Source organism: Rattus norvegicus, chromosome X, assembly GCF_021556685.1.
Source record: "Rattus norvegicus strain SHRSP/BbbUtx chromosome X, alternate assembly SHRSP_T2T, whole genome shotgun sequence".
NCBI lineage: Eukaryota > Metazoa > Chordata > Mammalia > Rodentia > Muridae > Rattus > Rattus norvegicus.
The window spans coordinates 40,384,043-40,396,409 of NC_141554.1; the positions used below are offsets into that span (position 1 = coordinate 40,384,043).

A 12,367-nucleotide genomic window follows, 5' to 3' on the forward strand; every position below is an offset into this window, starting at 1 on the left:
TGTGTGCTTTCAATAACCCATCCTGTCTGACAGAGATTGGTGTTCTGTGGTTTAAGGGGTGACACCTGGACCCCAACACACATAGTATATAAAAAAAACACAAAAAACTTGTATAGAGAAAAGTTATTTATATGGGAAAATATTCAGATGATGTGAAGATCCAAGCAGGCCATAGATAAGAATTTTTGGCCTTATTCTATAAGGGTTTCTAGTGTGTGTTTATGTACAAATATATCTACATTCCTTGAAGAGTTTCTGGAAGATACACACAAACCTGTTAATTTTAGGTTCCCGGGGTAAGTGGAATTATGGCATTTTGCTTATCTCTACATTCTGATTTCTCATAAGCATAGCTTTTTTAAATAAATAATGATTTAGTCATAAATCATCTCCAAATCACAGTGGAAGATAAAATAATATAAAATATTGCCGATTAGTAGGCAACAAAAAGAGAAGCAAAGAAAACGATATAGCTTATATCAGAAGCTTAATTTGGTGATTATATATTATCTACATGAAAGCAATTTCAAGTTTGATTTTTAAAAACAATCATTTATAGATATTTTGTCATTTGTCTGAAACATAAAAAGTTCTACAAAGATTGGTCAACAAGCAAACAAAAAGTAGACCATACTACTAATAATTGATCTAAGCAAGGTAGAACTCCAGGCAATAAAATAAAATAAAACCACTCATTACATCAGAACTTATTCCATGGTAAAAGGCTCAAATACATATCATAAAGTTGTGCATGAAGGAACACATAAAATCAGAAAGCAAAAAAAGCAAAACCAAGAAGAACAAATAGAGAAATGAATAGAAATACAAGAGTACTCGGAAGATTTTATCTTTTAGCCTTTGGTGGTAGCAAAATTAAACAATAGATATTGATATAAATGAAAAGGAAGTACTAATAGATTGAAGAGTCAACAAAATGACCTCCACCAGGCTGGAGCAAAGTTAGGGGTTGTCAGTAGTTCTGTATCTGTCTATTCTAAAAGATAAGATTATGGTTTAATTTTTGAAAAAGAGGTAAGCTTCCCTTCCCCCACCAGCTTCCCTGTTTGCTGAGTCCTATGGAGCAAGCCCTGTTTCCCTGAGCAGCCTGATAGCCCAGGGGGAAATCCATTCTCCCCCAAACTTGTATGCCCACCTTCATCAGATTTGAAGCTCCTGAACCTCCAGATCTAGAACTATACAATCCAAGGATACCCATCAGAGGCCTGACATACCAGGACCATCAAGGTTCACTCCCTGCCAATACCTACTACAACAGGAAAATCCAGGGACCGAAGCCATCCAGATGGCTAAAGGTCCCCAAAAGAACACAATCCAAAAAAAAAAAAAGACATATTCAGAGCACAGCTACAGCTACCCCTCTACAAGTCCTAGATATTCTAACAAAACTGAAGCACAAGAAAATGACTTTAAATCCAATCTTATAAAGATGACAGAGGCCTCTAAAGAGGAAATAAACAAATCCCTTAAAGATTTATAGGAAAATACAATTAAATAGGTCAAGGAAATAAAACTGTGTACGACGTTTAAGTGGAAATAGAAGCAATAAAGAAAACACAAACTGAGACAATTCTGGAGATGGAAAACACAGAGAACAGAACAGGACAACAGATGCAAGAATCACCAACAGAGTACAGGAGACATAAGAGAAAAATCTCAGGTGTAGAAAACACAATAGAAGAAACTAATATATCAGTCTAATAAAATCTTAAATCTAAAAATTCCCTGACACAAAACAGCCAGGATATCTGGCATACTATGAAAAGACATAACAAGAATAATAGAAATAGAAGGTGAAGAGACCAAGCTCCAAGGCCCAGAAAGTATTTTCAACAATATCATAGAAGAAAACTTTTCCAACCTAAAGATATGGCCGTAAACAAAGAGAAGCTTATAGAACACCAATTAGACTAGACCAGAAAAGAAATCCTCCCACCACTTAATAATCAAAACACAAAATCTGCAAAACCAAGAATATTAAAAGCAACAAGGGAAAAAGAACTGGTAACATACAAAAACAGACCTATCAGAATTACACCTGATTCTTTTTTTTAAAAGAGATCTGAAGTGATTTTACTTTTATTTCCTTCACGTTGAGCCAATCATTAAATTTCACAGTGATTTCTGGAGTGGGGCAGAAGGAAGGCGTCATTCAGTGTGATGGAGGCCATGGCCTGGTTGGCCTCACTGGAGAAGCTGGAGGAGCACGGACTGGCAGGTAGGTGATGTTCCGAGAGCTGGAGTGCTGGTAAGCGATGTCCTCAGCAGCTTCCAGCTTTCGCAGCTCCATTAGGCCATCACCTGCTGTGGCCAGCGAGTTGGCAATCAGCTCAGCTATTTTGGAGTCAACCTCAGCAGAAATGATGGCCACCTTCTGCTGCTGCTCAGCCTTTTCCACTGCAAATCTGGCTCTCTCTGCTTCCTGTTGAGCCACCTGTTTGGCTTCCACCGCCTCTGTGAACTCCTTTCCGAAGGTCAGATGTGTCAGGGACATGTCATCCAGGATGAGCCCAAATGTTGCTGCTCGCTCTATGAGGTCATCACTCACCTGCCTGGAGACCAGCTCTCGCTGGGTAACCAATTCTCCAGCATCGAATCGAGCCACCATCAACTTGAGGCTCTCTGTGGTGATAGAGGACAGCACCTGCTCATCATAGTCCTTGCCAATGCTGGTGTAGATATGAGGAAGCTGGCTGACCACTGGCTGGAAGAGGATGCGTTGTGTGATGTTGACATTCTGCAAGTCTTTGCTACCAGTGATGACCGGCACATTCCGTGGTTGAGAGCGGCAGTCAAAAATAATTGGCTTCTGTACCCAAGGGATGAGAAAGTGAGTCCCTTCCCTTACCACAATATCCTGTACGCTAGGGAATTGATCAAAGATGACAGCTCTGTGCCCAGCATCCACGTTATATAAAGCAGAGTTCTCCACACCTCCTGCAACTGCTAACACCAGGCCAAACGTTCTGATGGACTCAAACACTTTGGCAGCCATCACTCCTTCTGTTGCTTCCACTCATACGTGTTTCCACTCTGACCTCCACATGAATTCCCCTACACCTGATCCTTAACAGAGACTCTTGCAACCTCTAAAAAAACCAAAGGTGCTAATTTACCCTACTATACCCACCAAAATTCTCAATCACTAAATATGGTGAAAACAAGATATTTCAAAACAAATCCAAATTCAAACAATATTTATTACAAATCTAGCCCTACAGAAAATACTAGAAGGTAAGCTCCAACCTAAGGAGGATAACTAAATCCAAGAAAACACAGGAAATAAAGTAATTCCATGCCAGCAAAAACAAGGGAAGCACACAGAAACACACACACACACACACACACACACACACACACACAACCACACCATTGCCACCACCACCATCAAAACTATCACTGGTCATTAATATCTTTCAACATCAATGAACTCAATTCCCCAATTAAAAGACACAGGCTAATAGAATTGATGAAGAAAAAGGATCCACCATTTTGCTGCATACAAGAAACACACCTCAGCAATACAGATAGATATTACCTCAGAGTAAAAGGCTGGAACAAAGTTTTCCAAGCAAACAAGCCCAAGAAACAAGCTGCAGTAGCCATTCTAATATCTAATAAAATAGACTCTCGAAATTAATCAAAAGAGACAGGGAAGGAAGCTTCATACTCATCAAAGAAAAAAATCTACCAAAATGGTATTTCAGTTCTGAATATCTATGCCCCAAACACAAGGCTTCTTCTACACTGCTGGTGGGGGTGCAAACTTGTACAACCACTTTGGAAATCAATTTCTCATTTTTCTCAGACAACTAGGAATAGTTCTACCTCAAGACCCAGCTGTACTACTCCTGGGCATATACTCCAAAGATGCTCCAACACCCCACAAAGACACTTGCTCAACTACAGTCATAGAAGCTTTATTCATAATAGCCAGAAGCTGGAAACAACATAGATGTCCCTCAACTGAATAATGGATAAAGAAAATGTGGTATCTTTACACAATGGAATACTATTCAGCTATGAAAAATAATGACATCATGAATTTTTCAGGGAAATGGATAGATTTTGAGAATATCATCCTGAGTGAGGTAATCCGGTCCCCAAAGGACATGCACATAGTATGTATTCACTTATAAGTAGATATTAGCCATAAAACATAGAATGCCTATGCTATACTCCACAGATCAAAGGAGGATGGACAGGAAGGAGGGTACAATAAATGATGTTTAAGTCTTACTTGGAAGTAGGAATGGAATGGTTGTAGAAGGCAGATGGAAGGAGGGAACTGGATGGATAGGTGAGGGGATCAGAAAGGGAGTGGGGAGGGTTTGGGATCAGGTGTGGGGAGGGGCAGGGGATGGCCAGATGGCCATGAGAGTGAAAGGAGATCTGCAATTGACAGGGGGAGGTAGAGGGTATCTCTAGGAAGAGACAAAGACCTGAGATGGTGAGGTACCCAAGAATCAGTGGGGGTGTCCTTAGCTGCAATTCACAGCATTGGGGATATGAAGCCTGGGAAGACCACCTCCTGTAGCCAGGCAGGAACCCTGGTGGAGTGATAGGGACACCAACCAACCCATAAAACTTTCAACCCAAAACTTACCCTGTCTACAAGAAATGTAGGCACAAGGGAGGCAGCAGAGACTGAGAAATAACCGATAAATAACCATCCCAACTTGAGACCCACCCCATGGGCAAGCACCAATCCCTGACACTATTAATGATGCTCTGTTATGGTTGCAGACAGAAGGCTGTTGTCCTCTGAGAGGCTCCACCCAGCAGCTGATTCAGAGATACAGAGACCCACAGCCAAACAGTAGATGGAGTTTGGGGACTCTTATGGAAGAGTTGGGGGGAAGGATTGGGGGCCCTGAAGGGGATAAAACCAACAGAACCAACTAACCTGGACCCTTGGAGCTCTCAGAGATTGAAGCACCAAACAAAGAGTATACATAGGCTGGACCTTGGCTTCCCTGCACATATGTAGCAGATGTGCAGCTTGGCCTTCATGTGGATCCTAAAGAACTGAACGGGGTGGCTATCCCAAAAGCTGTTGACTGTCTGTGGGATATGTTCTTCTACCTAGGCTGCCTTGTCTAGCCTCAGTGGAAGAGGAAGGCTGCCTATCCTGCCAGATATTTGAAGTGCCAGGGTGGGAGGATATCCATGGGGAGTCTCACCTGTTCAGAAGACAGGGTGAGGAGGGGAGGATTATGGAGGGAGTGACCGGGAGGGGGGCAGTGAGCAGGCTGTAAAGTGAATAAGTAAAAAGTAAATTAAAAAATTAAACAAGAAGCAGAAGCAGAAGCAGAAGCAGAAGCAGAAGCAGAAAGAAGAAGAAGAAGAAGAAGAAGAAGAAGAAGAAGAAGAAGAAGAAGAAGAAGAAGAAGAAGAAGAAGAAGAAGAAGAAGAAGAAGGAGAAGAAGAAGAAGGAGAAGAAGAAGAAGAACCAAATTGATCATAACCTCTAGCTACTACCTTTCTAACTTCAGATTCTTTACTGAATCTGTCTCACTGTTATTTACACACTGACTTACATATCTATCCCCATTGCCTTTAGGGGTCTCCTAAACATCATCACTCAATTCCTACCTGTCCTCACTATGCCAGCCCATCCTCTTATCAGTTTCTATAGTAATTTCTTCTGTATTTGCAATTCCAAAGGAATCTTTGCTGTGGATTTCACAAGTGTGCTAATTCTGAGATGTATTGCTGTATCAGTTAATAAAGCTAAATGTATTATTAACAGCCAGGAATGTTTACTCAATGAATACTTCTAACACACATATACTGATTATATCTAATCTTCTGTTTAATAATAATAATCTTCTAATAATCTTTGTTTATTAACAGCACAAAACCCTCAACCACTCATACACCCAGTCTCCCCAACCCAAAGGTACTCCATAGTACTGAAGTTACCAGAGTACAGGCATCTGTCCTGTCATGGATTCTTCCTGGCTTTCATTCTTCCTGGTTGGTTCTTACTGGAGCTTGAAGCCAGGTAGACTTCAGAAATGCCAAACCCTTTCTTGTGAGAACTTTCTTGTGAGTTCTTAGGTTTTAATGCTTTGTTCTCCAGGAAGCAGCCATTTGCCCTCATTGTTTATAGTCTTCTCTAAGATATTATACATATACATTAGAAACCTAAAACTATTATGTCATCTGAATGCATAGCTTTAATCACGGCACTTGGTACTCTAACATGGCATCTTAGTTCCTAAGGTGACCCTGATTCCTCTCCATTTCCTGCTCTATGTCAGTCCATGTAGTCTAGGCCACCCAACCAATAACAAGTGTTTGTTCCATCTTCTGAACTCAACTCTTCCTCTCAATTAAAAATACAACAGCTTGTTTCTCCTATTTAAAAGATGCCCCCCCAATGATCTCTTATCCATGATATCCACACTCTTGCATAATTCCCTCCATTGAGTATGAGCTGAACTTACTGACTCCCTTTAATGAGCAGCGTGATATATATATATATATATATATATATATATATATATATATATATATATATATATATATTATATCTTGTTTTAAATCTTCCTCCTAGCAAGTGCCTGGGCTGTGTTTTTACCTGTCTTTCAAAGTTTGTCTATGACTAAATGAGACCATTTTGAAGGAAGAATAGAACTGGGTACAGATACATGGATATGTGTCTTCTCCTTACTATTTCTTTAAAAATATTTTCTTTCTGTCCACTTTTTATCATCGTGACTGAAATGAAATTAACAATTCCTGCATGAGAAGAGTAGATATAATCAGTATATGCATGTTAGAAGTTTTCATTGAGTAAACATTTCTGGCTGTTAATAATACATTTAGCTTTATTAACTGATATAGCAATACATCTCAGAATTAGCACACTTGTGAAACCCACATCAAAGATTCCTTTGAAAATTCAAATACAGAAGAAATACTATAGTCAGAAAAGAAGGCCTTCGTATAAGACTTTTCTGAGATCTTTGAGGTAGACAGTAATATATTAGTATCCATCTACTGGGACACTGTTAAAAGGCACAGTTTGAGATGGGGAGTTCCACTCCAGATATTGCCAAATATTTGTATTATCTGTGAAATATACACATTAATAATCATACTGTAAAAGCCATTCAGTCTTAATATTATATAATGGTAAGTTATATGTCCTGATTAAGATGAGGTATTATAACCATGCTAATATTAGCTAGGATAATTTTGTCAAATGCTGCAGTAACAAACCCTGAAGTCTTCATGGCTTTGCTCATTCTCTCAGGCAAAATCTACTTTCTAGCTACTGCTTCTTTTTGTGCCCTTGAATTTCTGTAGCTCCCAATATCATCGTATCAAGGGAAGTGAGCCATTGGAAGGTTGGTCAGATACTTTTCGTTGCTTCATTCCTGAGCCTTTATAAAACTAGCTACATACTTAGATAAAGCATAGAAAGTTGGAAATTTTTTATTTATTTTATTTTTTATCCCCCTTTATTTGTTATCCGCCTTACCAGTTTTCTGTCCGCAAGCTCCCATCCCATCCCCTTCTCTCTGCCTCTATGAGGATGTTCCCCCACCAACCATACCTGCCTCAGTGCCCTAACATTCCCCTACCCTGAATCATGGAGCTTCCACAGAACCAAGGTGCTCCCCTTCCACTGGTGCCCAATAAGACCATCCTCTGCTACATATCCAGTTGGAGCCATGGGTCCCCCCAGGTATATGATTTAGTTGTGTATGATTTGGTCCCTGGGAGCTCTGGGGGCATCAGTTTGGTTGATATTGTTCTTACTATGGATTGAAAACCCCTTCAGCTCCTACATTCTTTGCCCTAATTTCTCCATTGGGGTCCCCAATCTCAGTCCTATGTTTGGCTACATTCATCTGCATGTGTATTGATCAAGTTCTGGCAGAGCCTCTCAGGGGACAGCTATACTGGGCTCCTGTCAGTAAGCACTTCTTAGCATCCACAATAGTGGCTGGGTTTGGTGTCTGCAGATGAAACAGATCCCTTAGGTGGGGCAGTCTGCTCCACTCTTTGTCCCTGCAATTTTTGACAGGAGGAAGTCTGCATTAATATTTTTGAGATGGGTGGGTGGCCCCATCTCTCAAACTGGAGCCATGCTTATTCACTGGATATGGTCTCTACAGGTTCTCTCTCCCCTTTGTTGGCTATTTTGGCTAACACCCTCCCTATTGGATCCTGGGAACCTCTTGGGTCCCTAGCATCTGGGACTTTCTAGTGGCCACTAGACCCTGGCCTCCAACTGCATAGGTAGCAATGAATAGCCTAGTAAGGGTACCAGTGGAAGGGGAAGCCCTTGATCCTGCCAAGACTGAACCCCCAGTGAACATGATTGTTGGGGGGAGGGCGGTAATGGGAGGGGAGGATGGGAGGGGAAGCCCATATAGAAGGGGAGGGGGAGGGGTTAGGGGGATGTTGTCCTGGAAACCGGGAAAGCGAATAACATTTGAAATATAAATAAGAAATACCCAATTTAATAAAGATGGGAAAAAATAAAAATTATCCTGTCTCCCCCCCCCCCAACAAAAAAGTGTGTTGCTACAGTGCTCAAGTCTGCTACGGTATTTTTAGCATAGGGAGCAGAAGTGGTGGTGTGGTGGTAGCCCTGCACCTACGGTTGGAAGTAATAGTGCTGTGTAGACCCCACAGCGCTGGTGCAAACTATGGCCAATGAGGCTGCTTGCACATTTCAAAGACACTGCACCCTCTTCTGGCCTATGCACAACTCAGCGGCAGGGAACCTGGTTAGTCCAGACTTGCCTGACTACTATGGAAATGGAGAAGAAAACATCAGCTCTTGTTCTCACTTTCTGGGAGTGTCCCCCAAGCTTTTCAGTGTTGATGCCTAGTTATTATGCCCATGGCCGCAGGAGTAGCATGGCCCAGGTTTGGCATAGCAGGTTTTCACAGCTGCCTCAGTGACCCCTGTGCAGCTAGTGTGGAAAAGCAGCCATCAGACAATAACTACTGCCAATTATGACAAGAGGTGCCCCTAGTCTGCCACCCCACGCAAGGGCAACAGTACCAGTCTGGGCCAGTACTTTCAGGAGCTACCCTTGCTCCTGCTGCTTCTCCAAGGCTCTCCTGCCTCTCCATTCATTAGCAGACTCCAAGGTGCCTATACATGTTCCCAAACCTGCTTCTCTGGACTCAGAAACCCGGAAGTCCTGCCTGGTGCACTTATACACCATTATGTGGTGTCCTCAGCTTTTATTTCAAGCTGAGGGGAGAAGACACTGCAGTCGCAAACCAGCAAACCTACAAGGCATAGTAGGTCTGGCTTTACTTTAATAATGGATGAAAGACTTCTTTGCTGAACTCTGGGATTTTCTGTCTGGACGAGTTGTCCTAATTTGACGCAAATTAGTTTCCTTTAGGGGATCAAAATTTGTCAGCACCGCTAAACTGGAAAGTTTCAGGTGGCTGTTGCTGAGTTCGACCAGCACGGGGCAGTGTCTGCCAGCACAGATGAAGCTGAGAGAGAAAGGTTTCTCCCTTATACAGTAGAGAGAGGAGTGGTTCTTCTGACTTTTGTAGAATTCCTTTGCTGCAAAGGGGTCTCCTCTTTCCATGGTGCAGCGGTTGGCAGCTCTTAAACAGGATGAGCAAAGCTCACCTCACAGTTTTCTAATTATTTCAAATGCAGTCACCTCCCCATTTACAGAGCACATGTGTTCTACTCTAGAGTTGTGTTAAGACTACATTTGAGAAATCGAGAGAGAGAGAGAGAGAGAGAGAGAGAGAGAGAGAGAGAGAGCCTCTCCCCTGTAGAACTAATTTGATATGTATAGATAGTTCAAAGATCTTTTTATGTGTTAAGATATCAGATCTTCCAAGAAGGGAAGTTCTGTGTAGTTTCTGTGTTAAGGGAGTTCTGTGTAGTCTGCTTTCAAGGAAGCCCTGGGACCTTTACTTACCAGACTGCAAGTTTCTGAGAGCATAGAGCATCCCAATGTTCCGAGAGTACTGTCCTTAGGGAGGGGGTGGGACACTGAAACGAGCCCCGAGGTATTCAGTAGACTGTGGACAAGGACCTGTTCCTGGATTTGGAGGCTGGATGGCGGTGCCATCCCTGATGGGTGCTTACCCATTTTCAAACAAAGTGCTGTGGCTGGAACACATTTACTTCTAATCCTGGTCCACATGATTTTCTTACCAGGTACAATAAAGAAGATCACCAGGCTTTGATACCATGTACGACCAATATTGTCTCTGAGCTTCTTTCTTCCAGACCATGCTTCTTTCCCCTGTTCTTTTTGGTGGCCCAGTGATCAACCCATCCCTCAGGCCAACAGGAAAAACGGTAAAATGACATCTATATGGGATCAACTATTAGTCTGAAGATAGGCATGAAAGGGTCAGGCTGGAAGCCCCCCTATTGTGGAGGTAAGAGCAATGTAACAGTCTACTGGCTGGAATGAAAATCTTTTGAAAATCATAGATTTGACTGACCTATCTTGGCTTTGCTCATTGTTACTTTCTATAAAGAAGGTATAATGTAGTATGATCAAATTTGCTGCACATACATCATGTACTTAGATTCTGCTTCCTCTGTTCCTGGTGTCCCAGATAAATTAAGCCATGGTCTTAATGCTACTTTATTGCTTCTGTTGTTTATAGATGAGGAAATGGAGCCAGAGATGTTATATGACTGGCATGAAGTACTCAGCTAGAAAGAAACAAAGGTGGTAATTAAGTCCAGATTCCTTACCAATACCAAGAGAACACCAATACTCTTAATTCTCCTTTAGGGTCTTCCAGCCACATTTTTGTCAGGTGTAGTGGGCAAAATGGCTTTTGATGCAGAAACATCTTGTGTTTCAGTACTGTCAATATTTCAAAAGAAAAGAATTCCTGCCTCTATATGAGGATTTAAAGTTTTATTCAGCTGGTTGAAAGATTTAGAATGCTCCCGTTTTGTTATTATGTCATGGGATGCATAAGATGATGAACTAAGTACAGAAGGAAAATATGGGACCTATTTAATATTGGGTCCATCCCTTCAAAACTTTGATTTTGCACATATTTTATAATGTTCCTATTTATTCAGGAGTCCATGCATGCAATTTACTTCAAAAAATCCACACACTCTGGAAAGGCAAATATTCAAACAAGTTTTTTGTTTTGTTTTGTTTTTGTTTTTGTTTTTTTGTATTTCAGTGGTGAGATTCTGCGCTATTGCTTGTTTTATTTTCCTATGCCTAAGAATGAAGAAACAGTCTGGCTGTTGTGATGTGCACTTGTAATGCAGTCCAAGAGAACGGGAGATAGCAGGATCAACAGTTAAAGGAGCCTTCTATGGCTACAGTAGTGTGCTCAAGGTCAGCCTGCCTGGACTGCAGGAGAGCCTTTTTCAAGAATTCAATAAAGATACAGGAGACCTTTTTGAAGAATGCCTTTTGTTTAGAAAATACTGTGATGTATCTCTTTTGTATGGATGGATTTTCATGTACTGTACTGTTTGGCTACAAAGGGCATATGTGTACTTTCTTCATGGAGTCACTTGGGTACATATACATTTAACAAGGGTCCCCTAAATCCCAATACTCTGCTAGACATGTAGGATGCAGTAATTGTGACTTTTACCCTAGAGAGTGCCGTGCTTCCGAAGGAATAAATTGGGAAGGGTGATATCATTGGGCTCATGTTACAATGGGTGAGGGAGCTCTTAGCTTATGCTGGCATATTCAGGAAAGCTTTGTAGAGGAGGAATAATTTTGAACTGCACACTGAGGAAGTGACCAAATTAAGAAGAGGGGAAAGAGCGTTGGGAGGAGGGCAACCCTGAGTGAGAGACATGTGCTGGGAGAACCTACCCCTTCTGTATACCTGGAATTTACACATGAGGGAAGAAGCAACTTGTGAGCACAAAGCTGGGCTGGGGCCTGACCTCAGAATTGTTGCCTACACGTGAGGCCAGGCATACTTGTTTTATTTTCTACGTATATAGAATTACCAATTACCAGAACGATTCTGGTGCCAGTATAGAGGGAAAAGGCAGGGAGAGTCGAGGCATTCCCCCTCATTCAGTTCTGAGGTTAATTTTACAGTCTTGGCAAGGAATGGTATGGGGTGGGTCAATAACAGTATGAAAAAGAGAAGAAATTATAGATTTGAGAAAAATTGAAGAGTCTGAGTAAGGCAAACCAGAGCCTGAGTAGTACAGATGAAAGAGAAATCATGGCAAACAGGTCCATGTTTCCTCTTAAGCCACCAGGAAGAAGTTGTCTGCAGGAAACCCGTATGTAAGTATTGGATCTGGGAAGGGAAGAGAGCTTTAGGTATGATGCATATGATGTTCTACCTGTGGAGACACAAGGTGGAAAGGAGGGTGGAACAGAAG

The 12,367-nt window shown here is 41.7% G+C and overlaps 1 pseudogene; it reads right to left on the minus strand.

The window, feature by feature from the left end:
- Positions 1-2,170: 2,170 nt before the first annotated feature.
- On the minus strand, positions 2,171-3,041 carry Phb1l1 (prohibitin 1 like 1; annotated as a pseudogene).
- Positions 3,042-12,367: the final 9,326 nt, after the last annotated feature.